The following is a 22,191-nucleotide window of genomic DNA, read 5'->3' on the forward strand; positions in this document are numbered from 1 at the left end:
TCCTTCAGCTGGTCAGAGGCTAACCGAGCCCGCCACGTTGGGGGAGGAGGTTGTGGAAAGTGAGGTGATTTTATTGCAACAGGGCAGGAAAACATGCAGCGTTCTAAGTTTGCATAATGTTCGGAGCGATTTGGGCACGCGGGGGAATGTCTGATTCAGTATAGAAATGATCGCGCAGGAGTAAGGAATATATTTAGTTGTATGCGTCTAAGTATGCGTATTTGTGTGGTAGGGAGAGATTTATCAGGAAGAGGAAGTGTACGAAGAGTTTCCCTAATGTTGTCATTGTGAGTATTGCACAGGAAAGAAGCACACCTTTAGAGAAGACGGAGTAGTTCCAAACGGCTTGCACCTTGCGTGGGAAGCCGCGGCCCCGTGCCAAATATAGCAGCCTAGCGGACGACGCGAAGTGGTGGATTGCTTCGGCATTTGGCGCCTTGGCAGCGCACCTCAGCCGCTACTCAACTTGCTTTTCTATGCACCTGTAGCCTGCGGCCTTGTCAACCCACGCGCGGTCAATGAAAATGCTTCAGTGAAGACAAATGTGGGCCGAGGTAATCCTGATTAGGTAGTACGCCAATAAAGCAGCAATTGATGTGTATTGGGACGAAGTATGCATCGAACAGCTGGCAGCGCAATCGACCGATGGACGCCGCATATAGTGAGCCAAGGCTTCGCACCGCAAGGGTTTAGGAATGTATAGCTCTCGTAAGGCCCACATCTTCAGGGTGGTGACCATCGTAGAGATGATGACAACCAAGAACACATAGAAAGTGAAGTAAATAGAATTCTCCTATTTATTGATCCACTGCAATTATAGCATTATTAGGGCAAATAATTCTCTCACTTGTCACTCAACCAGGAGCGATAGCATTTCCGTACTCAGTAAAAAGATTGAATTCATGCTGATCCATCGGTTATATGCAAACTGTTGCATTACCGAAATCGAAGCAACTCTGTAACCACCCGACCTCCTCGCACGCACATACAGACACACAACCTCGCATTTCTCTATTTTATAACTTTGCAAAAAGGTTACAATGTTATCATTTCATCTTTACCAAAAAGCAGCAGACCGCTAGCCTTTTACGCGGGAATTTGACCTTGGATTACGTTCATGGGTTGTAGCCCACTGTTCCTGGAATTCCGCATTTAACGCATGCTCTAAGAATTTAAATGCCGCGAAAAATAGCGCAACTTCCTATCCGAGCATATCAGTATGCTGCAACAAAAAGTGAAGCGCTTAAGCAAAAGTCAGAAAATCTCATCAAAATTCTAAAAGCGCCACCCACTCGCACCATAACCAAAAGCATTCGCTAAACATTATCTCGCCACAGGCTGAAATCGGGGGAGGAATATTCTAAGCTTTGAGGCTAAACACTCTTCGTGCAGAGCGCCACGGCCAGTCAGACCCTCACTCCCCGCTCCGCCACACATGCACACAACATGTCGCGCCATCGTCGCGGTGTCTCCGTCGTCAGCATCAGCGACCGCGACGATCACTGGCGCCGAAACCGACAATAAGGGAGCCAGGTGCCGAGAAACAACGCTGCATTCTCTAGACAACAACAGTAGGAACAGGTAAAGCACACAGGCGAGGAGAGTTACTCTGGCGCCGTTCCGGAGACTTCTTGCTCGCTCGTGCTTCTTTTGTCCTCCGGCACGCGCAAGTCGTGGCGTCCGCAGCGCGACCAGCGGCGGATATGCAACGACGACGCAGGAGCCTCCACGCTCGCCGCTGCGCTCGGTTGAGCGAAAAGAACGGGCTGCGGCGTCGGTGCCGGCCAGAGGCGCCAATCTGGGTCCACCATCTCGCGACGCGGATGAGGACCACAATCAGGCAAGAAGGAAGGAAGAAAATAAATATCAGAAGAGAAGAATGCCTCTTTACTTCCCCTTTCCTTTCCATTTTTTTTTTTTCTACCGCTTCTCTATTATTCTCTTCCGCCAGGGGCATTTACTCGGGCGACTGGCGACGTTTCTCTCACCTGCCGATGACCGGTGAAAGAAAAGCTGCCTTCCAAGTTCACCGGCTCACGGTCATGCTGTCGGAGCCGGGCGGCCAGTTCAAGGCGAAGTTCGCCGACAGCCTCTCTGTTGGCGCTGCCTTTGAATGGTTTGATTTTGATATGTGCGCCGCGCGCGGTACTTGAGGTTGCACCAGGAAGGACGGGAACGACCCATCGAAACGCTGCCTATCCCGATAGAGTGGGGTCCATGTGAGTGGTGTTATCATGAGTTTCTAACCGAACTCATGATAACACCACTCGCTATCTTCTTAATACCACTCCGCTATATCGCCTGTTTCATCATATAAATATCTCGGCATTCACATAACACATAATCTTTCTTGGAAAATGCACGCGAACTATATATCTAACCAGGCTAACCGCACACTAGGCTTCTTACGCAGCCATTTCAGAGCTGCAAACAGTTTCGTTAACTTCATTTGTATAGGACGTTAATAAGACCCAGACTAGATAATGCAGGCTCTATCTGGGATCCTAATCTAGTAACTTTAATTAACAGTTTAGACTCCGTTCAGAACCGCGCCGCTCGCTTTACTGTTTCCAATTTTTCACGAACTGCAAGCGTATCAGAAATAAAATCAACCCTTGGTCTTCCTGTGCTTTCTCTGCGTCGTAAATATTTTCGCTTATGTCTTTTTCATCGAATTTATTATATTAATCCTATTCTCAAAAATAAATTATTTCATACTCCTTCTTATATATCCTCACGCATTGATCACAGTTTCAAGGTGGGGATCGCTCTTTCGAACCACACTTTGTTTGAATTCATTTATTCCTCGAACTGCGAATGACTGGAACTATCTCCCTGCCTTCGTTACTGCCATCACCGATGTCGAAATTTTAAAGAAAACTACGACTGAGTTTGTATGCCCCTCCTCTCTGTAATGCCTCCGGGCCTTGAGAGTATTGAAAATAAATAAATAAATAAGTTATTGGTTTTCTTTTGTGTGTGCAGCCTTATCTATCACGAAAATATTTGTCGCCAAACTTTCTTAAATCTTCATTTCGTTTAGTTTTTGAACGTTGAATTTATTTATCTTCCATATTTTGCTATAAATGCAAACATGGTATGACTCTGACTCCGAACACGAGGGTGGACTTGCTAGAAATAATGCGGAAGTCTGTCTGAAGGGCATTCTGTACAGACAATTATCAGCACCAATCGGGACTTGAATAGCCGGTGACTTAGACAGGTCAGCTTCGACTCATTTGGCAGTCGTTACAGCCTCTCTAGTCACCATCATCTTCCATCCATTTTTTTCTGCACCGTGAATGTTTGGGATGGCAGCTACGAGGGAGGGCAACTTCGAGCGAAATAAGAGCGCAGTAATTGCCTCCCATCTCAATGCAACTCTTAAACCGTTCAAGGGCGCCACCAGGGAAGAGGTGAAGAAGCGAGTGGAAGGAGGAAAAGAGAGAGAATGGCACAACAAAGCATTTCTGGTTAATTTGGAATACATTTTGTTCTTTTCCTGTCACTGATATTGCACAACACACTGGCGCTTTTCGTATTTAGTCCCAGTGGAAACGTTGCGGACGTAGTCGAGTATTGAAAGCGAGTCGGGCTCACCCTCGAATGCACTAATCACTAAGTCACCACCACGGTAAGTGCTAGTAAAGAACGAGCGAGTTTTATAGCGCTTCAATATCGTCGGAGACGTTATAAGGCACGTCAAATGCGCTGCCTAGTAGAGCCGAGATCGCGTGTTGAAGAATTGTTGGCGCTAACACGTGGTACACAAAACCCTGGGCCTTCGCTTTATCCGTGACCGCGGTAATGCATTTCACTGCGACCGCGATCTGTATGCGGTTCCACTGAAATCATTTCCTCATCTCCGGCCAGTCGCCACACATCTAAAACGACGAAGGCATCTCAGAGGACGGAGATTGCTGCGAAACGCTGAGAAAGAAAAATACCTGATGACACAAGGGCCAAGATTATGTGAGCCGTGCTAGAATGCGCGGAGCCTGTTCAGCAGTGTATACGATGGTTGTACACGCTCTCCACGACTCTGGACTAAGACATGTAGACTGCTAATATTACGATTACATATGAAGACACAAGACTGCGAAGGCAAACACAGGAAAAGGATTATTGTTTGCTTATTTGTACTGTTTTTATTATTTGTACCCGTTCTCCTGTTATAATGCCCTGTAGGTTATGTTGTGAAGAAAAAAAAATAGTATTTTCTCCTTGATCTTTTACACGGCATACTGGAAGGACGACTATGGTCACCCTGATGGAAGAATACTTTTCCACAGGGCCACTGGTGTGAAAAGTTGTTTAGCTGTGTATGAAACACCAGTTGGTAAAACTCACAAGCACTAAACCGAGGCGATGAACTGTCCCCGCGCACATTACTGTCGCTCACAGTGAAGCCACGTCGCAAGCATCCGCTTGTCTGCGACTTTCGAAGCGGTCACCGCGTTCGCCCCAGATTCCACTGCTGCCACGACTGCTCCGGAAAGCCAGGGCAAGTCCACAAAATGCGGTCACACTGCGTCCCCGGAGGAACAAGGCGAGCGGCTCCACTCAGCTCTCTTCCGGGGCAGACGCCACGAACTATGAATCCATATGCTCTTGCAACCTCCACCTTCGACATCGAGCACTTCAGAAAGGGGTTGGCTACACTGCAGTGGTAAAAAGTAGATAGTTTTATACTGCCGTCTAATGGCTGCGCTAGGGTGAGTGCTCAATAGTATTTGATCTCTTATTTTAATTCGTCTTGGTTGTTGTTACTGCGCGATGATGCAAAAAACTATACGCATACGTACAACCTATCTATTCTCGAGAGTACTCTCACTCGAAACGTATCATACAGCATCATCAGCTGCAGCAAAGCAAACAAAAAATGGGTGCTGATGGATGTGACATCACATACCACAATAAACTTCTTCGATCATATTTCCATTTATTCTTACCGTTTCCGTCCATCATGCCTGGAATGGGCGAAAAGCGGCGGGCGCCTGATTTTGTGGAACGCGGTAAGAGGTTTGCACCTAAAATATAGCAACTCGGTGGTGGCTATACGGTAGCAACAGTAACTGCAGTTGTCGAAGAACACAAACTCCGTTACTCTGCGCTGCGTTCTATTCAAAGCTGACGAATATATTTCGAGAAAAGGCCCCTAAAGCGTCCTACGATAATATCGAACAAAATAGGAAAACTTCGCCCAGCTACAAACATTCAAAATGTTAACATCTTCATATCTGTCGTCAAAAAATCGTGAACAAACAAACAATACGAAGCTTTTTGGCAATATTAAAAGCTTCTGCAAGAAGTCAGCGTTGGACTGAAGCGGAGGCTAAAGAGGCTGCCGCCCGGGGCCTCGACTCTGAGGGCAAGAGGAGGGGGCCCATTTAAATATTCTAACCTGCTTCATATATATGTTACACCAAATAACGGAACTTCGAGCAACACTGTGATATGAAGAAAGGAAACCAGAACAAAGATGAGGGGAGGGGCTCCGTTTAATCTGACTTCGTTTAGCTTTTGGGATGACCTTGTCGAGCTCCAAAAGCAGGAATTACAGACTACTCTGGGACGTCCCTTTCTTTAGAGAAGATCTGCACTTGCTTAGAGATTGGAGAAAAGATTGTTATTGTTGCTTTGGAAGAGGAAAACAGGCCATGTGTGAGTGAGTCCCGGACTATGTTATTCGTTACCTCCTCGTCAAGCGTTATAGCCCCGGTTGTGTTCTGTGTGCTGCCAAACTAATACATCACTCTCGCAGTAATCACAATGATCACAACTTGTTCTTTTTTTTTTTTTTTACTTCGTTGCAGTACAATGAAACGGGGCATATTGTACAAGTACAATATGGAAATGAGGAGGGACCGCCAGAAGGAAAACAAAAGGGGGGGGGGGGGACATGCCCCCCATTATTTTTAATCCGGACCTGCAAAAATCAGCTCATGCGATCTTAGTTAACTTTACAAGACACTTTCACATCTCCGCGGTCGGAGGAAGGGTCTTTCCTTATTTGCTTGTTTATTTTGTTCACCCTCTGTCTGTCCAACAAAACCAGACTTTTTCAACGTAATGCGAAATACGTGTTTACCATAATGACTCGCACTTTACAATGCTCCCTTGCTCCCCTTCAGTACATATGTCATCGACACTGACAGATGTCGTTGACCTTGACTTTTTAAGGTATGACCTTCTACTGGAGTAAAATTTGTTTGACTGTCGTGTCACTCATAGATAACTGGACGCTTTGCAACTCAGAAAACTAGAATAATGAAAAATCCTGCATGCAAATTAGCATATCATATTGAAGTTACTAAAAATATCCTAGATCTCACTATGGCGGGACGGCTCCGCACGGCTGGCTCGTTGGTCTAGGGGTATGATTCTCGCTTAGGGTGCGAGAGGTCCCGGGTTCAAATCCCGGACGAGCCCGAATATTTTTCTTTTTTCATACGTTTTATTTTTATCGCAAACCCTCGTCCGCAGTCAATTTCCTCCGATTTCTATTAGACTGCTTTTTTTTTTCTTTTTGTTCTCGGCTTCAGTCATAAATGCATTAGCGCAACAGACGTCCCGTCTAAAACTGCAAAAGGGTCGTTTCTATAGCTGGGCAAAGAGTTTCTATGATAAGATTCCAGTCATGAGCGAACTTAGCCGTTATACCGATGCAAACGCTATTGACGAGTTTGATCGTTTAAGTTGATATTGTTGCGGGGGGCGGGCGGCGTTGCCTTTCTACAGCATTTCCTCCACTTTCATCAACGAAGCAGTGCATAGGCGATATTGCAAAAATGAAAACGGTTACTACTGCTCGCTCTGTATCCGATTGCTTTCTTGTTGTTAAAAATGATACTTTTTAGATAGGAAGCGCTCCGCGGAAACTATCAGCGATCCCCATCGCTTTTGACTTCGGAAAATTGCACACGAAGCTCCGCAGTTCGTTCCACTGAAATCAGCTATCTCATCTCGACTCCTCGAGCCGGGTCGGGCCAAAGCCATCGCATGGAGGAAAAATTTCAGGCATGTAGCGGGACCGTAATAAGTGCAAGCGACAAGGTTCGAAGATCCAGTGGCCGCCAATGAGTGTAACGACATTTGCACTCGCGCTCTCTGATCTTGTTTCAAAACTGCGATTACATTTTGGGAGTTGATGTTGGTAACGTTCAAAGTGCACTCATATGTAGACACGTGCATTTCGCCGGCAAAACAACCTGGGCGACGCCGACGTGGGACTCGCGCGCACTGGATGGAAATTTGATGTATGCCTCAACGACACCTCAAAACAGGCCGAAATACGTTTGGCAACGCGGAGCAAGCAGCGGGTGACGCCTCGTAGTGGTCGCTTCTCATTTGAGGCTTTGACTCCGCTCTCTCGATGCTGAGACCACGCGAAAAAAAAATTACGAGGGACTTTAGCGACAAAAATATTGAAAGGCTTTAAAAGCCTGAAAAGCCTCATCTTGTCTAGCGTTCCTGCCATCTGCAATCCCACACTTGAACGCGCGCCAAGGAACGCCACGCGACAGCCGCCGCAAAAGCGGGACACATTTTGTCCACGCCTTAAAATTAGAGGGTCTCTGAAAGCGTACCCTTCCTATTATATAATTTGCCTCCAATCGTTAGCCTCTTGTGTGCATTCATTGTAGGGCTACATATAATTATAATTAGTTTACAGGAAAGGAAAGGAGCAGTGTCTATCACACTTTCTCCGGCAAGTGTGAGTTTGGAAGGTACACTATCGCTCCTGTCGCGTGGCGTTCCTTGGCGCGCGTTCAAGTGTGGGATTGCAGATGGCAGGAACACTAGACAAAATGAGACTTCTCAGGCTTTCGCCTTTCACTACTTTAGTCGCTAAAATGCCTCGTATTTTATTCATGCATATCCAATCTTTTCTTCTTCTTACTCCTTTCTTACATTCCGTAGTCTGCATGAACTCTCAGGGCTTTCCATCGTAGAACAATTTTCCTTAGATCTCCACACAACCATACATAGATGATAAACTCGTGCAAATGCAACCACACGATGTATCCTTCGCTGAATTTTAGTGACCATAAGGGGATCACCGGCAATAAGCTGTCCCATCAACTCGCCCGCGGAAGTTTTGACTATGTGACCTATCAGTGATCATATGGTCAAGCCCGCCGACGGTCGGCGAGGGGTGGCCATCAAGAAGGACATCAAGCTGCACTACACGTTACATCAAGGTAACGTTACTCCGTTGCACACAGATTAACTCTTGCATACCGCAGGATTCAGGACTCATCCCGCAGGTATATTTACCAATGCATGCCTTTACAGCCCCATCACTACCCTTCCTCCTACTCCGATTTGAACGCTGTCTCTTTTTCGGCCCTGTCACCCTCAGCACCAAGCACTGTCCAAATGCCCTTAACGCTATACCTGGCCCGCCTGGTAGGAGGATCCCAATGAGGACTTTCAGAAAACCATGGTCCTCCTGGCTGTCAACGTGTTGGACATCTAAATTTCGACTGCTAATAAAAACGTTTGCGTCCTCCTCTGAAATCGCTATAAAGGCATATGAGCAGTGGTTTTTTAAAGTTTTTACACCACGTACCTCGTACTGCGCAAATTCTTGGTTGTAACTTCACGCGTTTCTTATCCGACCGCAATCATGGTCATGCTGATTGATTGTTTTATTGCCTGACTGACTAATTCACTGACTGATTGTTTCAGTCTGTAAATTAAAAAATTTATGACTAATATTGGACTGATAACTTGGCAACTGATCAGTTGATTGATTGATTGATTGATTGATTGATTGATTGATTGATTGATTGATTGATTGATTGATTGATTGATTGATTGATTGATTGATTGATTGATTGATTGATTGATTGATTGATTGATTGACGTTTGTATGTGACGTCACTCCTGCGATGTAAGGCACCGAGCTATTAAGGGCTGCTGCTCAATTACGACCACGTTGGGTGCGTAAACGGCACGAAAATTATTTCATCTAACGCTATTTAATGCCATTGCCAGAATCGAAGCCGAAATCGGCATTAGTGTGCCATAGACACCCCAGTGGGATGGTGGAAATGTAGTTCACTGCTCATCCTACCTACTGTTTGCATGCCCGAGTTTCCTTGCCTTGCACAGGAAGTGCATAGAAGCCCTACATACTGCGCTGTGGGTGGTCGTTCGTTCAACGGCCACTCACTGATCCCAAAACCAGTCTCAGCTATGGAGTCTACTAGTTCGATTGCATGCATGAATGTTCCTCGAAATGTAATTTATTTCCGTTTAATGCAAAAGCTGCACGGCTGCGTCTGATCGAACCTTTCGTTATCTCCAGCTCGATGGGCGATCTGCAGTTTTCGGTGGCTGATACTGCGTCCTTGACCGACGTCTTACTGCGTCTTTTACTTGTATGTAAAGGGCTCGTCTTATTGACATTTATATGTTCTTCTAGTGCAGAATATCAATGAATTCGTCCTTTTTGACCGCGGTGAGGTAGGTTGAAGCAGCGGTGCGGTGAGGTATTGAAGGTCTCCCATTAGCTTTTTAGTGTTACCTGGATGCCATATTTGTTGGCCGGAAATACAAGATTCAAGTTCATAGGTCTGGTGTCTATGTTGAGCGGCTAGTAATACCTGCTTTCAGTGATATTTTCTGTGGACGAATAGACGTTTCACTCGAATCATAGTTATAAAGTAATGATATAAGATCTCTTAGTTACGTTGACGATTGCATTATTTTCGTGCGCAATCGAACTTCAAGTGTGGCTAAGCATGTTGCCAAGATCTTCGAGGAGTCCAGCAAAGGATTGAACATTACTGCGAAACAACCCAAGGACGAATGCATCCAGTTCCCTGACATCGATAATCTGCTTCATAAAGGATCTGTTAGGATTTCTGATCGCTTCTAGGACATGACTCACAGCACCCGAGAATCATCAAGAAAGTTTATATTTCGGCCTTAGGCCGTGAGGTGTTGCCCTCGCAGGATTGAACCTGGCATCAGTAATGAGGTTAGCTGTTCAAGGGTGGATGCGGTCTTCCTGTTGAGGCTACTCAACAAGTGTTTTCATGAGCTGGCTGAAAAAAGAAACACCTGAACAACCAGGGGAAGATCATGGCGCACAGAAAAGGACAGCAGCTATCTCTTACGGTAATAGCGTATCAACTGCCGCGAAATTACAGTTACAGTTAAAATTAATTAAAGTTACAGTTAGCTAGAACGGGTGCGCCATGTACGTCATGAGCAAGTGCTCTTGTCGGGCTGGGCGTTGCTGGTTTATGAAATTCACCTCTTGTTGTTGAATGATGTATACCGTAAGCGATTTATTTTTTTCAGACACCTAATTGCCAGATTTCTTTTAATCAAACAGACATAGGAAAAGGTTGCATCCGCATACAATTTGAAAAAATGGAGCAGTAGGGGGCTTATCGCCTCTGTTTCGAGAAACTTGCTGCATGCCTGCAAAAAAAATCGGATTTTGAGACTTTTCCTTAATTTGCTAAATATTGAGCTTGCACAGAATAAATCGTTTACGATTGAAAGGCAAACACAGCGGGGCATGGATGCAACCTATAGGCCTCTAAGCTTCAGATTCCTCTTGCGCTGCCATCTAACACTGGACCGCACAAAACTGCAGATAAGCGTCAAGGTGGTCTCGTAAAGTGGTCAAAGTATTCCACATCCAGAAGAAAGCGTGCAGATGCGTATGCACGGAGCCATCAATTATATTGCACAAAAGAGAGGCGGTTTTTCATACGACTTGTTTTGGTTTTCAGAATTATGGCTTTATGATTCCAGAATTATGCTGCTAAGCTGGCTACGAATTCGCGGGAATAACTGGCCATCGCACGCGCAGCTTGTTGTTTCTTACCTTTCTCTTTTTACTATGCTGTCTTGGTTGTTCTCAACTTTTTCACAATTGTGTGCTTTTATTTTCTTTTTCGCGCTGTTTTCTGTCATCCTTTTTTCACTGCCTATCAATTTTCGAGCTCTTTAACCATGTCAAGTATCGTTCCTTAAGTTCAAATTATACGGTCTTATTTACTGGTGCTCAAATTATCACGTATGCATGCTCTCCATGCATGCCACTATCTAGCTTCATGTCTACAGCCATGAGCGAAGAGAGAACAGTGCACAGGAGTATGATAAAAGCCGAATACAAATTATACGACAAGAAATGAGAAACTTTTGAGCCCTTTCACGGGATTTTTGCGCAAGGTCTTTATCACATTGATACCGGTATCTCGCTCTGTTCGAAGCGCTTCAGACGATTGGACTGAATGCGGTACCATTTGTTGGCCGGAAGCTGGGTACAGCGCTATTATCGGTATTTGACGCATCCTGAGGACTTAAAAACATCGTCGAATTCATGTAAGTCATTGGCAGGGTAGATACCAGAGTATGAGACCGCATGGTTGATACACTCGGCCAGCCAACTTCGCCGCGAGCTTCGTTCGTGGTAGATCTAAAAACATTTGTATGCTACAGAAAAAAAAAAAAAAAAAAAAAAAAAAAAAAAAAAAAAAAACTTGATTGTAAGGTGTTTAGTGACGGAAGCAAAAGCGATAAGGAGTCAGCTCATGTCTTAGATCGCGGCGACTTTCCCTATGTGCTGTCAAGCCAAGATTAAACAAAATATAGCCGAACCGGAAGCGGAAATCAATGAAAGGTATTTAAGGCACTTGTGCGCCCGTTTAGAACCTTGTCGTGCATGCAGTCACCGCTGTTGAGAGTCATGAAAAAAAGAAATGTAAAGGGACCCTTCGCGAATGGGCGTTGAATTGTAGATATAATGAAATGAACAGACGCGCATAGGGTACACGTATGGCTGCGTGAGGTTCCGATAAAGCTCAATGCAAGACCGCCCGGAGCACTTTAACGCAAGAGCTCACTGTCACCGTGAACGTCCAATTAAAGTTCACAAAGGAGCCCGCTCTTATTCTGGAATTGTTAACTGATGCCATCGGGAAAGAGAATGACTTCAGAGGGGGAGGAGCTCTGAAAGGTAATAAAGCAGATCAGGGTTTGAACGGTGCAATGCTTTGTTGTGCAGTCACGACTCACCCCCCCCCCCCCCCCAAGACAACAAAACACAAACCAAAGCACTAAGCATGCAGTCCCGATCTTTCCATTTCCTTTTTTTGTTTTCCTTTCAGAAAACACGCCACGCCTGTCATTGTACTAGCTCTCCCCCTCGTCGCGGGATCACAGAGGGAGGTTAAACAGCGGGAGACTACCAGTTGGGTGCCAATTTTAGACTGAATCCCGAAGTTGTCGCTGACTAAGCATCAATTCAGCGGACTATTAATCAACTGTTATTGGTATTACGACATATACCTCACAGCGGGACAGTATATGCAACTGCCTGATGTGGTCTGGCTCGCAAATGCAGTCTGGAGGCAGCCAAAAAAACTTTTTTTTTTTTTTGCATTAAAATAGTCCCTCCTTACTTTTTCACATATATATTTCACTCTTGCTCTTCCTCATTTTTCCTCTTTCTTGAAATATGACGCCATATACATTCGATAGCTGCTAACGCTGTTATAGAAACAGCAGTAACTGACGAAATGAAGACAGAGAAAACGGCACGAGAAAACTAGGACGAAAGAGAAGGAGCAGGAGAGGGGCGCACATTCTGTCGTTGCGTTATCGTTGTGTTTTCGTCGTTGTTCTCCCGCGCCGATGCATTTCGTCAGCCATAATTCTAGAGCACTATAGCCATGCCGCACCATCTAATATACCTCAAGCCGATGTCTCGCTGGAAACAATAGTTCGCCCATATTGATTTTCCACTAATGGTTCACAAAATGTACTTCTCTGATAGAGTGGTTGATTCAGTGAAGGTGAAGCGAAATTTTTAAATATAGGCGTTTTGCGATTTAGAGATTTCTTAGTTGGAGCTTGTAGAGATCGTGGAGAACCGCGCATCCCTCCGAAACACCGCGCGCCCCGGAGGATAAAGGGGACAAAAGTATTCCTTCTCTTCCGAGGATGAGTAAGGCTGGCATGTGCTTCCCACATGTGGAGAAGGCGACTATCCGCAGCCGAAGTGTCCTCTGGTTCCGGGATAGTGGATGTCGCCGACTCCACATCATGTGTGAGTGAAGACACCTAGGCCTCCAGGTCCACAATGGTGTCCGGGGGCGTTTTGCCGGATGCGGCGAAATCGATCCCAATCGACCACGCAGGCCTGATTGCGTTTGGGGGGTGGGGTGAGGGAGGAGATGGAGAGTTCAGTGCATAAAATGTAATGCTCACTGCCTAATGAGTGAGTGGTATTAGTCCAGCGGCTTTCTCGAACGCATTTTGAGAGATTCAAGTCTGGGCTTGTGTCTTGCTGAATGCTAGATCCGATTCGGGTGAGATAGGAGGTGTCGTTGAGAATAGAAAGCCCTTCGTCCTGAACGAAGGACAAAACTGCCGTACCTTTACGGCAGTTCTTTCGGTAATCCCAGCTGGTATATGGCTAGCATTGAAGTCGCCAACCACTAGTAGGGATCCTCCCGCGCTGTGAGGGCTTTCTTGATTGCGCCAATAAGGGGGTCAGGAGGGCTCTTGGGAGGACTATAGAGGTTGAACCTCTGCAGTTCCACTACCACACGCTAATTCTGTTGGGGTGTGCCGCCATGTTGGGTTCTATCAGTAATAGCTAAAGGGGTGGGTAGTACAGTGCAACCTCTGGGGAGAAGCTCACAAACTTGGGTTTGGATTTGAGAAAACGAGGCTTCTTGAGCACTTTGACGCTTCTCAATAGCCTCTAATCGTTTTGCGGCGTTCGTCATCCAGTTCTGGGTTTCGGCGCGGAAAGGTTGTACCGAGCGTTCCAGGGATGCATTGCCGTCATAAGGAGGGCAGTCTGCTCGGCATTGATGGCTCGGAAGGAACTACCCCAGTCGCTATCTTGCGTTTTGCGGGAACGCCACGAGTAGGTGAAGTAGCGCGCGAAGAGGAGGTGGAGAGGGGAGAGTTTGAAGGAGTTTTGGAAATGGTGGGAGGTGCTTGGGTTTGCGACATTGTCGGCAACGCTGCAGGGGACTGCTCTCGCCTTAAAAGGAGTTGTAGATGCCGTTTAAGCTCGGCGGTTTCTTGACTCTGTGTTCTTAACTGAGCTTTAAGCTCCGCGTTCTCTCGCTCGAGCGAGGAAGACGGCGGCCTCCAGCTCACCTGTTTCGTCGATGGACTGTTTGGCCCGGGCGTGGCGGGAAGGACCTCGAGCGGCTTCTGCTGTGGCCATGGCGGGATCCCGTCTTGGAGCGGCTGCGGGTCTTCGAAGACGATCGAAACCGGCTTCTTGATGGTCTAGACGACTTGAGAGTTGTCTCAGGAGGTGGAGCGTCCGAAAGCGTTATCGGCGATGTGGATTTTTGGGATAAGCTTCCGGAGCATTTGAAGCGCACTTTGCAGCGTTTGGTCCCCGTGAATTGGGTTTCACCGCATAAGATGCTCTTTGGCGTGCAGCCCGGCGTTTGCTTGGGTGGATGGGCAACGCCGCAACGGAAACACAGGTCAGTCTTCTCCTTGGGACAGACGTCTGCACGGTGTCCAGGCTTCCGACAGTTGAAGCAAGCTTCAACTTTTTCCTTGAATGGGTAGCAAGAATAAATAGTGCGGTAGAAGTTCAGTTGACGCGGTACCTCCGTGGTGTCGATGAACGTGACTAAAATTGACTTTGTCCTGCCGAGCTGCCGGGCTTCGGCGATGGTGAAGGACTTTCTCTGATTAAGGGCCACAAGGTCTTGGGAGATTTCGTCTTGCGTCTGATTGTAGACGGCTTCGTAAATAATGCCTCTTACGGTGTTGTCGGGGGCCGCGACACAAGCTTTCAGGGGTACATCTGGTCGTTGAGGCGAAATCCTTGCATGCGGACAAAATGTTTCATACGAGTTTCAGAAGGTGTCCTCACCGTGAAAGAGTTGTTGTGCGGGTTAATGAGCAACTTGTCGTTGATTCTGGCTTCGTGGTAGTCGACTACTGCCCCGGCACAGATCAGAGGCAGGAGTGCAACTCCATTGATTAGGCGAAGATTCAAGCCCCCGCCCGGTCGGAAAACAACCTTGTAGTCCGATGTCGGCAACCGGGGAATAGGATCATGCCTCTTCAGCTTGGGAGGGGAAGTCTTGCCTTTCGGAGCGGAAACAAGGTTGTCCGAACTTGTCGAGGCTCCAGCAGACGCGGACGCGCCGCTGTCCGAGGCTTGCTTCAGGTTGGAGTAGAGCTTGTTCCGGGCCCGCACCGCACGGGTTCAACGAGGATCGTTGTGAAATTCTTCTGGTGAAATATCTTCTCCTTCTTCACCAACTGTCATCTTGAAACATGAAGCAGTCAAGGAGTTTGGGCGATGAGCAGCCGGCGGCGCTAGGCCTGACCGGTAAAGGTACGAGGAGCCCTTGGTGAGCAAGGCTTGACGAGATGTGCTCGGCACAAAGAAGAAATCTTCAAAAGGTGAGAAAATATGGACATAGATTGTTCGAAAATGTCTGAAACTGGCGCGGAGCACCTTCCCTGACCGATTTGATGGCGATCAGGTCATTCCAGGTCGTAATTCCGCCACGAAAGTTGAAAATCACAGGAGCTGATGTGAAATACGTCCACTGGCTTCGAACGCTGGTGGCTAATCCTTAGTGGTGACATGTCATTTCAGCGGAATCGCTGAACTCTATCCGCTGCGAAACGCCACAAAGAAAGAGATCCTGACGAAGCTTTCAGGATTGTTCTGCCGCTACGGGTTTCCGGAGAGGCTGACCACTGACAACGCCTCGTACTTCACGGCGAAAGTTTTTCGTGATACGTGTGCCGCCATGGGCGTACGGCAGCAGTGAACAACGGGTTATCATCCACAGTCAAACGTGACCGAGCGCCGCAATCTCGATGTGAAGCCACTACTCGGGGCATGCGCCCGGACGCACAACGACTGGGATGAGCACCTCGACACGATCACCTTTGCACTGCGAACAAGCGAGAATCGCTCCACACGCTTCACGCCTGCCTTCCTGATGTTCGGGAGGGAACTAAATACGCCAACTGACATCATTTTGACCAAAAGGCAGGATGCTTCGTCAGGCGAAACGGCAATAGCCGACTACGCGCGGCGCATGCGTGATCGCTTGCAAAAAGCAGTGAGCGAGGCCAGCCAAAATCGCGCTAAAGCCGTGTGCACCTCCGGGCGTCTTAAACACTTACATGGACGCAGAGCTAGTGCGGAGGCCCGCCCGATGTGCCGAGTGCTCAGTGACTTAAGACATTTGCGGGTGGGCCTCAAGCAAACTACTGTATATTGTTCTATAGTATGCATATATATCTTATTTTTACCTATCCTTTTCTTTCTCCCTATCGCTCACCTCTTTCATTTCCTCTACCCCTTCCTCGCTATCCCTTTATTTCCGCCGCCCCATTCAGGTGCTTCAGATATCAGATAGCAGATACTGGGGCTGGCAAACATCTTTTCCTTTCTTTTGTATATAAATAAAATAACCACTACCACCACCACCAGGGCTAGCCAGAAGGCTGCCTATGATCGCGCGCACCCGAAACTGGAATTTCAAGTGGGAGACTTCGTTCTAAAGCATAGTCATGTGCAGAGCGATGCGAGCACGGGGTTCGCAGCTGGCCTTGTGCCTAAGTGGATTGGGCCGTTCATAGTTGTTGAGAAGCTCTCGCAGCTGAATTACAAGCTGAAAGATCCGAACACGGGCCGATTTGACAAGCCGATCCACGTCGGGGAGCTAAGCAGTACTTCCAACGGGAAGTGGCTGGCAGGACCGCAGCACCGATTCCGTGAAGACGTGAGGAAAGGTCAGTACCCCCATCTACCCCCAAGGCTCGCCCATAGAACACCCACTATAGGCGAAAACGACCTTGACGGGGTGACTAGCCTCACAACAACGCGTCGCCCCCTCAGAAGAGCGGTCAAGTAAGCAACCGGTTGTGAGGAAGCCAGCTGGCTACGGGAGGTTCGTATCTAGCAGTACTGTTGCTATGTCCCCTCGTCCCAAACAAAAGGGGGGGGGGGGGGGGAAGCGGACGGTGGCGAAGACGCTACCAAGCTGTCCCCCCTCTCCACCTGCTCCCGAAGGGACCTGGCCAAGTGGCAGGCAACTATTGGTTAGAGGCGCCAAGGGAAAACCAATCGGAATTCCTTATTTGTTTCCCAGAGGGCGCGGCAGGGCGGTTCGAACTCGGAGCGATTCGTTCGGCCGCCCCGCCACGCCAGTCTGTTCCGAAACGTCGTTGGAAGAACAACGCCGCTTGGGCCAGGCAGTGAGACTGGACGGAGCCCGCCTGGTCCAGGCTGACGGAGGGGCCAGTTCGCCGCAGCAGCAGCAGTCACGGCATCTCCGTCGGACACCGGAACGCCGTCAAGAACCAGGGCGCCGGGAGCCACGGTCTCGGCTGGTACCGCAGCAAGGGCCGCAGCAGCGAGGACCTCGGCGGCCGGGGCCACAGCAGCGGGGAATGCAGCAATGGGGCCCGCAGCATCGGGGCCCGCGGCCGCAGTGGGTGCAGCAGTACGACCCGCAACCGCAGTGGACGCTGCAGCAGCCGCTACAACAGGAGCGGCCGCGGTATCCGCGACGGGCTCCGGTGACGGCGGCTGCACCACGGAAACGGCGGTTCCGGTCCGTGGCCACCTGGACGTGCCAGTAGGGTGCCGAGCCGCCACGACCGTATGTAAGTGTGGCGGCGTGGTCAGACCAACTTCAGGTGGCGGCGGACCTCGCCCTGGATCGGGTGCCGCGGGTCTTCCGCGGCCGCACTGTGCGGGAAAACTTGGCGGCGCGCCCGACTTCGGGGATGGGCTCCGATCCGGGAGCCGTCTATTGCGGCACGTGTGGCGTGCTGGTAGTACACGAGGCCGTCTACAGGGCGTCGGCCATCCACCGGGACGTCTCGGACCGCTGCGACACGAGGCAGGAGGCGGTACGAGCCAGGATGGCTCGAGACCCTGAATTCGCCTCCCTCATACTCCGGGTGGACGTTCCAGCCGCCCAGAGCCCGGAGACCCTCCTGCCTTGCCTCGAGCCCGCGGATGACCAGCTGGTCATTGATGAAGATGAGATGGCCCTCGAGATAGACCTGCTGGGAAGGTTAAAGGGAGGCGAGCCCGGATCCCCCCACCCTGCTCTCTCAGCTGGAAGAAGGTGGGAAGGAAGTCGTTGCCGGTCACCGTCGCCTAAATTCAGGTGACGTTCGGTCTTTAGGGAGGAGGAGTGTAGCGATCGTGGAGAACCGCGCATCCCTCCGAAACAACGCGCGCTGTGGAGGATGAAGGAGACAAAAGTATTCCTTCTCTTCCGAGGATGATGATGATGATGAAGTCTTTGGGGTATTCTTGGGGCGGGGATACTGGACGCGGGTTATGCCGGCCTACGTCGTGGCATTTTTGGGAAGACCCAATAAATATCTGGTTCCGGGCAAAGTCCTGTTCTGCGTTGTGTCGTACTTCGCATTACCACTTTGCGGCCGTGAGAAAGGCTGCCCGTGGCGTGCGATCGCGGGAGCGCGGTGTTTGCGGCCAAGGCCTCTGACGAGGCTCGACGGCCTATAGTACGAACCCCCACAAGCTTCAGTGCCATCTTTGGCTGGCATCAGAAAACGGACGAATCATGCTAACTTCTTAGTGGTTTTAGCCAAATTCTAATAGCATATTTTACTATTTAACTTAGATGCTTGAATAAAATTGAGATTTGTAGCTGGCCGCCAGTACTAGCGGTACCAATTGTTAAAACTTATAAAGCGCGAAATTCATCGGCTGAGTGGCTGAACGAATTTCAACCACTGCGCGCCCTTTTCGAAACACGCGCGCTGCGAAACACCAGTCACTACATCCCTCTCTTGGATGCCTGCCACGTGACCTACCCGGTCCTTTCCGCGATCTCGCCGCTGGTGACGGGAACTTTTTTTTTTTTTTTTTAAAGGGGGTGCGCGGCGGCGAATCCTTGCTTCGCCATAGCACCCGCGGTAGTAGCATTCTCGAAATTCTATGAAGGATTATGGTTCTGACTATCGGATGGCTATAAATTATTCATTTCAACCCGACCCCTTGGTGTAGTTGCGAAAAGATTAACTATTGGAATTTTGATATTCGGCTTACTATTTAGGAAAATTCGTCTATTTTTTGTTGCCTGACAAAACTGCTACTATAGCGCCGCACGAGCCACCTCGAAATCTTAAAAAGGCTATTTTCGAAAATTCTAGTTCGCTTTCGCTCGAACACCAGGAATAACAAAATACAACACACGGAAAACAAGCATAGTCAGAAACTCAAAGCTTTATTTAATGTGTTGCCGTATATAATTAAAGACTTCCTCCTCGTGAGTTGCGTCACAAATCCTGACTGATGAAGCGATACCGAGCGCACCTCATCAGAGATGATCAGCGTGTGTTTGCCTCGATTTGAAAGGCATATTTTCTGTATTACCTCACCGCTTTAACTGCTGGATGCGTCAGGTACTTGCCGGGCAGATCCGTCTCAGGACGCCAATATAATTTGCATGTTTTCTAAGATTGCTTAGTCCGACCTGAGACGCAGTGTACGTGTACAAAGATTACGGGAAACGATTTCAGAGAAATCTTTGCCCGCGCAAGCATCGCATTGATGTTCGAATGAATTACTCTTTCCTATCCTTAGGTATCCATATAACCAGAGTTTTGTCCGTTTTGATTTTGCTCATTAGCACATATCGCGTCTGAAACCGTAATCCAAGTACCATCAGTACCTTGGACGCATAGCTTCCACTGCCTGGCAGGCACAAGACAGACCCCGATCTTTGCTAAGGCTGTGGCACACTATCGATCGTAATCTTGTAATATCGATCATAAACATATGCTTTAATGCCTGGAGAACTGAGAGCCTAGCTGGTAGCAAATGAAAAAAAAAAAAAAAGGAACACTGGTGCGCACTGACAAAAGCTTGGGGATTAATGTCTCATACCGCTTGCAAGTACTGTTCATTCAAATTAGGCAATCTAACTATCAGCTGAACCATACGCATTAGGCCAATTTTATATTTCCTTGTCTGCCATAAAGGGAACTACTCTAAATTGAGATCGTATTTGAATGGGCAATTGGAAACATTGGCGCTGGTCCCCTTCTATAAGGAACTAAAAAAAAAATTGCTTTAAAAGCATCTTAACCGATGAACCTGAAACTTCGAGGTTCGGTTTTTATGGTTTATATTATTTTGTTCCTGGTGTTTCAGACCTAAGGTTCGTTCTGTATACTGCGGCTCCTTCGGAGTGCACATTCTCCATGTTGACATGATATGAGTTATATTTTTTCTTCTTTGGAAGCTTCCTCTTACACCGCTAAGTATAAGGTTCTTTCTTGATCGTTTGTGCCCATTCAGTACCATACGATGCCACATTATTGTTGGGACTGCACTCTGTATGGTTCAGTGCTACGTATTATTGAAACTGTGACACTGGAACGAGCTCTGTGTAAGAATACTTTGTTGAGAGTATTGTTAAAACCCAAGATGTTTTAAAAGATGCAGGCTGTGGTGCTGAAAGAGAGTTGGTGTTTAGGAAGCTAACACAAGTTTGACTTGGTTTGGTTTGTAAGATTTAACATCCCAAAGCGACTCAGGCTATGAGGGATGCCGTAGTGGAGGACTCCGGAAATTTCAACCACCTGGGGTTTTTTAACGTGCACTGACATCGCGCAGCACACGGGCGCTTTGCTTATCGCCTCGCCCGTGTGCTGTGCGATGTCAGTCCCAGCCCCGGCGGCCGCTTTTCGGTGGAGGCAAGAAGCAAGTCGCCCGTGTGCTGTGCGATGTCAGTCCCGGCCCCGGCGGCCGCTTTTCAGTGGAGGCGAGAAGCAAGTCGCCCGTGTGCTGTGCGATGTCAGTCCCGGCCCCGGCGGCCGCTTTTCAGTGGAGGCGAGAAGCAAGTCGCCCGTGTGCTGTGCGATGTCAGTGCACGTTAAAGAACCCCAGGTTGAAAGGACTCCGTTTTTCACGGCCGGCAAATGGCCCGGCTAACTTGTAAATATATATGTACTGTTTATTTTGTAATTTTTACATTTAGCAATAAAGAGAAAAAATCCCGGGCAAAATAAAAAAAAAAATGAGGACCCCTTCTGCTTCGCTCTGAGTGCGCGTTGGGGTAGTTAATCTTCCATAAAAGAAATCATTTCGACGGCAGTCCTGTAGGCCCGTCCGAAGAGCTCCTTCTCTGCCCTCTCTTCATTTTTTTTTCTTTCTTCGAGGAGGGGGGATAGGGGAGATTATCATCTCAGGGGAATTCCGATGAAGGCTGTCCGTCGGCTTACAAGGCAGCGCATTGCGTGCGCGAGGAGTGCGCGTGTCCTCCAGGTCGCGTGTCAAAAGTGACGTGGCTGGTTAGATCTCCGAGTTTAGCTACAGGTACCCAATAAAAAAAAAAATTAGAAACCCACGCACCCTGCCCGGAGTGTCTCGCATGGTGGGCCGTCCTCGTCAAACTACTAGACATGCCATGTTCACGGCTTTGCTTTATTCGTTGCAACTGCGCTGCCAGTGACGTATTTTTATGGCATCAAAAGGTCGAGCCCCTTGACCTAGGGGTCTTTCAAAAGTGAAATAAAAAAAAGGGAAATTTATAGCCCCTCTTGCCTCTCCTCCTGACATCCAGGGGCGTCTGAGCTGTTGCAGGCATGCGTGCCTTGTAGCCATCAGTGCATGCGCAGATGGCTCCCCACAGAAGCGGAAGGCAGTAATGTATCCGCATTGGGCTATGCTAAAACTCTCTAGACCAGTGCGCTTCAGTGAGTCGCCCGAGCTTATCGTACCGCCACGTTGAAAAAAAAAAAGGATAAAGCGCCTGTAAAATTAAAGTGAACATCTCAGACACGTGCGCTTGATTTGGCCGCGTTAAGGAAAGAAAAATGCAAGTCCTACTCATTATTTTATTTTCATGTTAAAATAGTTATTTCTTGGTCCAATACTGGTCTTGCACAACAGCGCTGCTACCCTGCTTGAAGAATTCCCCAAATTCTTTTTTTTTCTTACAACTTGGCATTTGACGGACTCCGCATTGTCGGAGTACCCCATTAGCACCTGCCGAAGGTGGGATGACGCGTGACCGGACGGGTGACAGGGGAATCCCGCAGCGTTTCCGGATGGAACCATGCGAACGCTGCTGCGGCCGCTTCCGCCGATACCTTCGGCCGAACGGGTTGTCTCTCAGGTGCTTCTCCTCGGGCTGTGTCGAAGATGTGACCTCCTTCGCG

At 48.3% G+C, this 22,191-nt stretch overlaps 1 non-coding gene across 1 annotated transcript; it reads left to right on the top strand.

Annotated features, from left to right (window-relative positions):
• Positions 1–6,360: 6,360 nt before the first annotated feature.
• Positions 6,361–6,432, top strand: TRNAP-AGG (transfer RNA proline (anticodon AGG)). Its single transcript has one exon. It is a non-coding gene; the product is annotated as a tRNA-Pro (tRNA).
• Positions 6,433–22,191: the final 15,759 nt, after the last annotated feature.

The sequence above is a fragment of the Amblyomma maculatum genome, chromosome 3 (genome assembly GCF_055883805.1).
Source record: "Amblyomma maculatum isolate TAMU_Amacu chromosome 3, ASM5588380v1, whole genome shotgun sequence".
NCBI lineage: Eukaryota > Metazoa > Arthropoda > Arachnida > Ixodida > Ixodidae > Amblyomma > Amblyomma maculatum.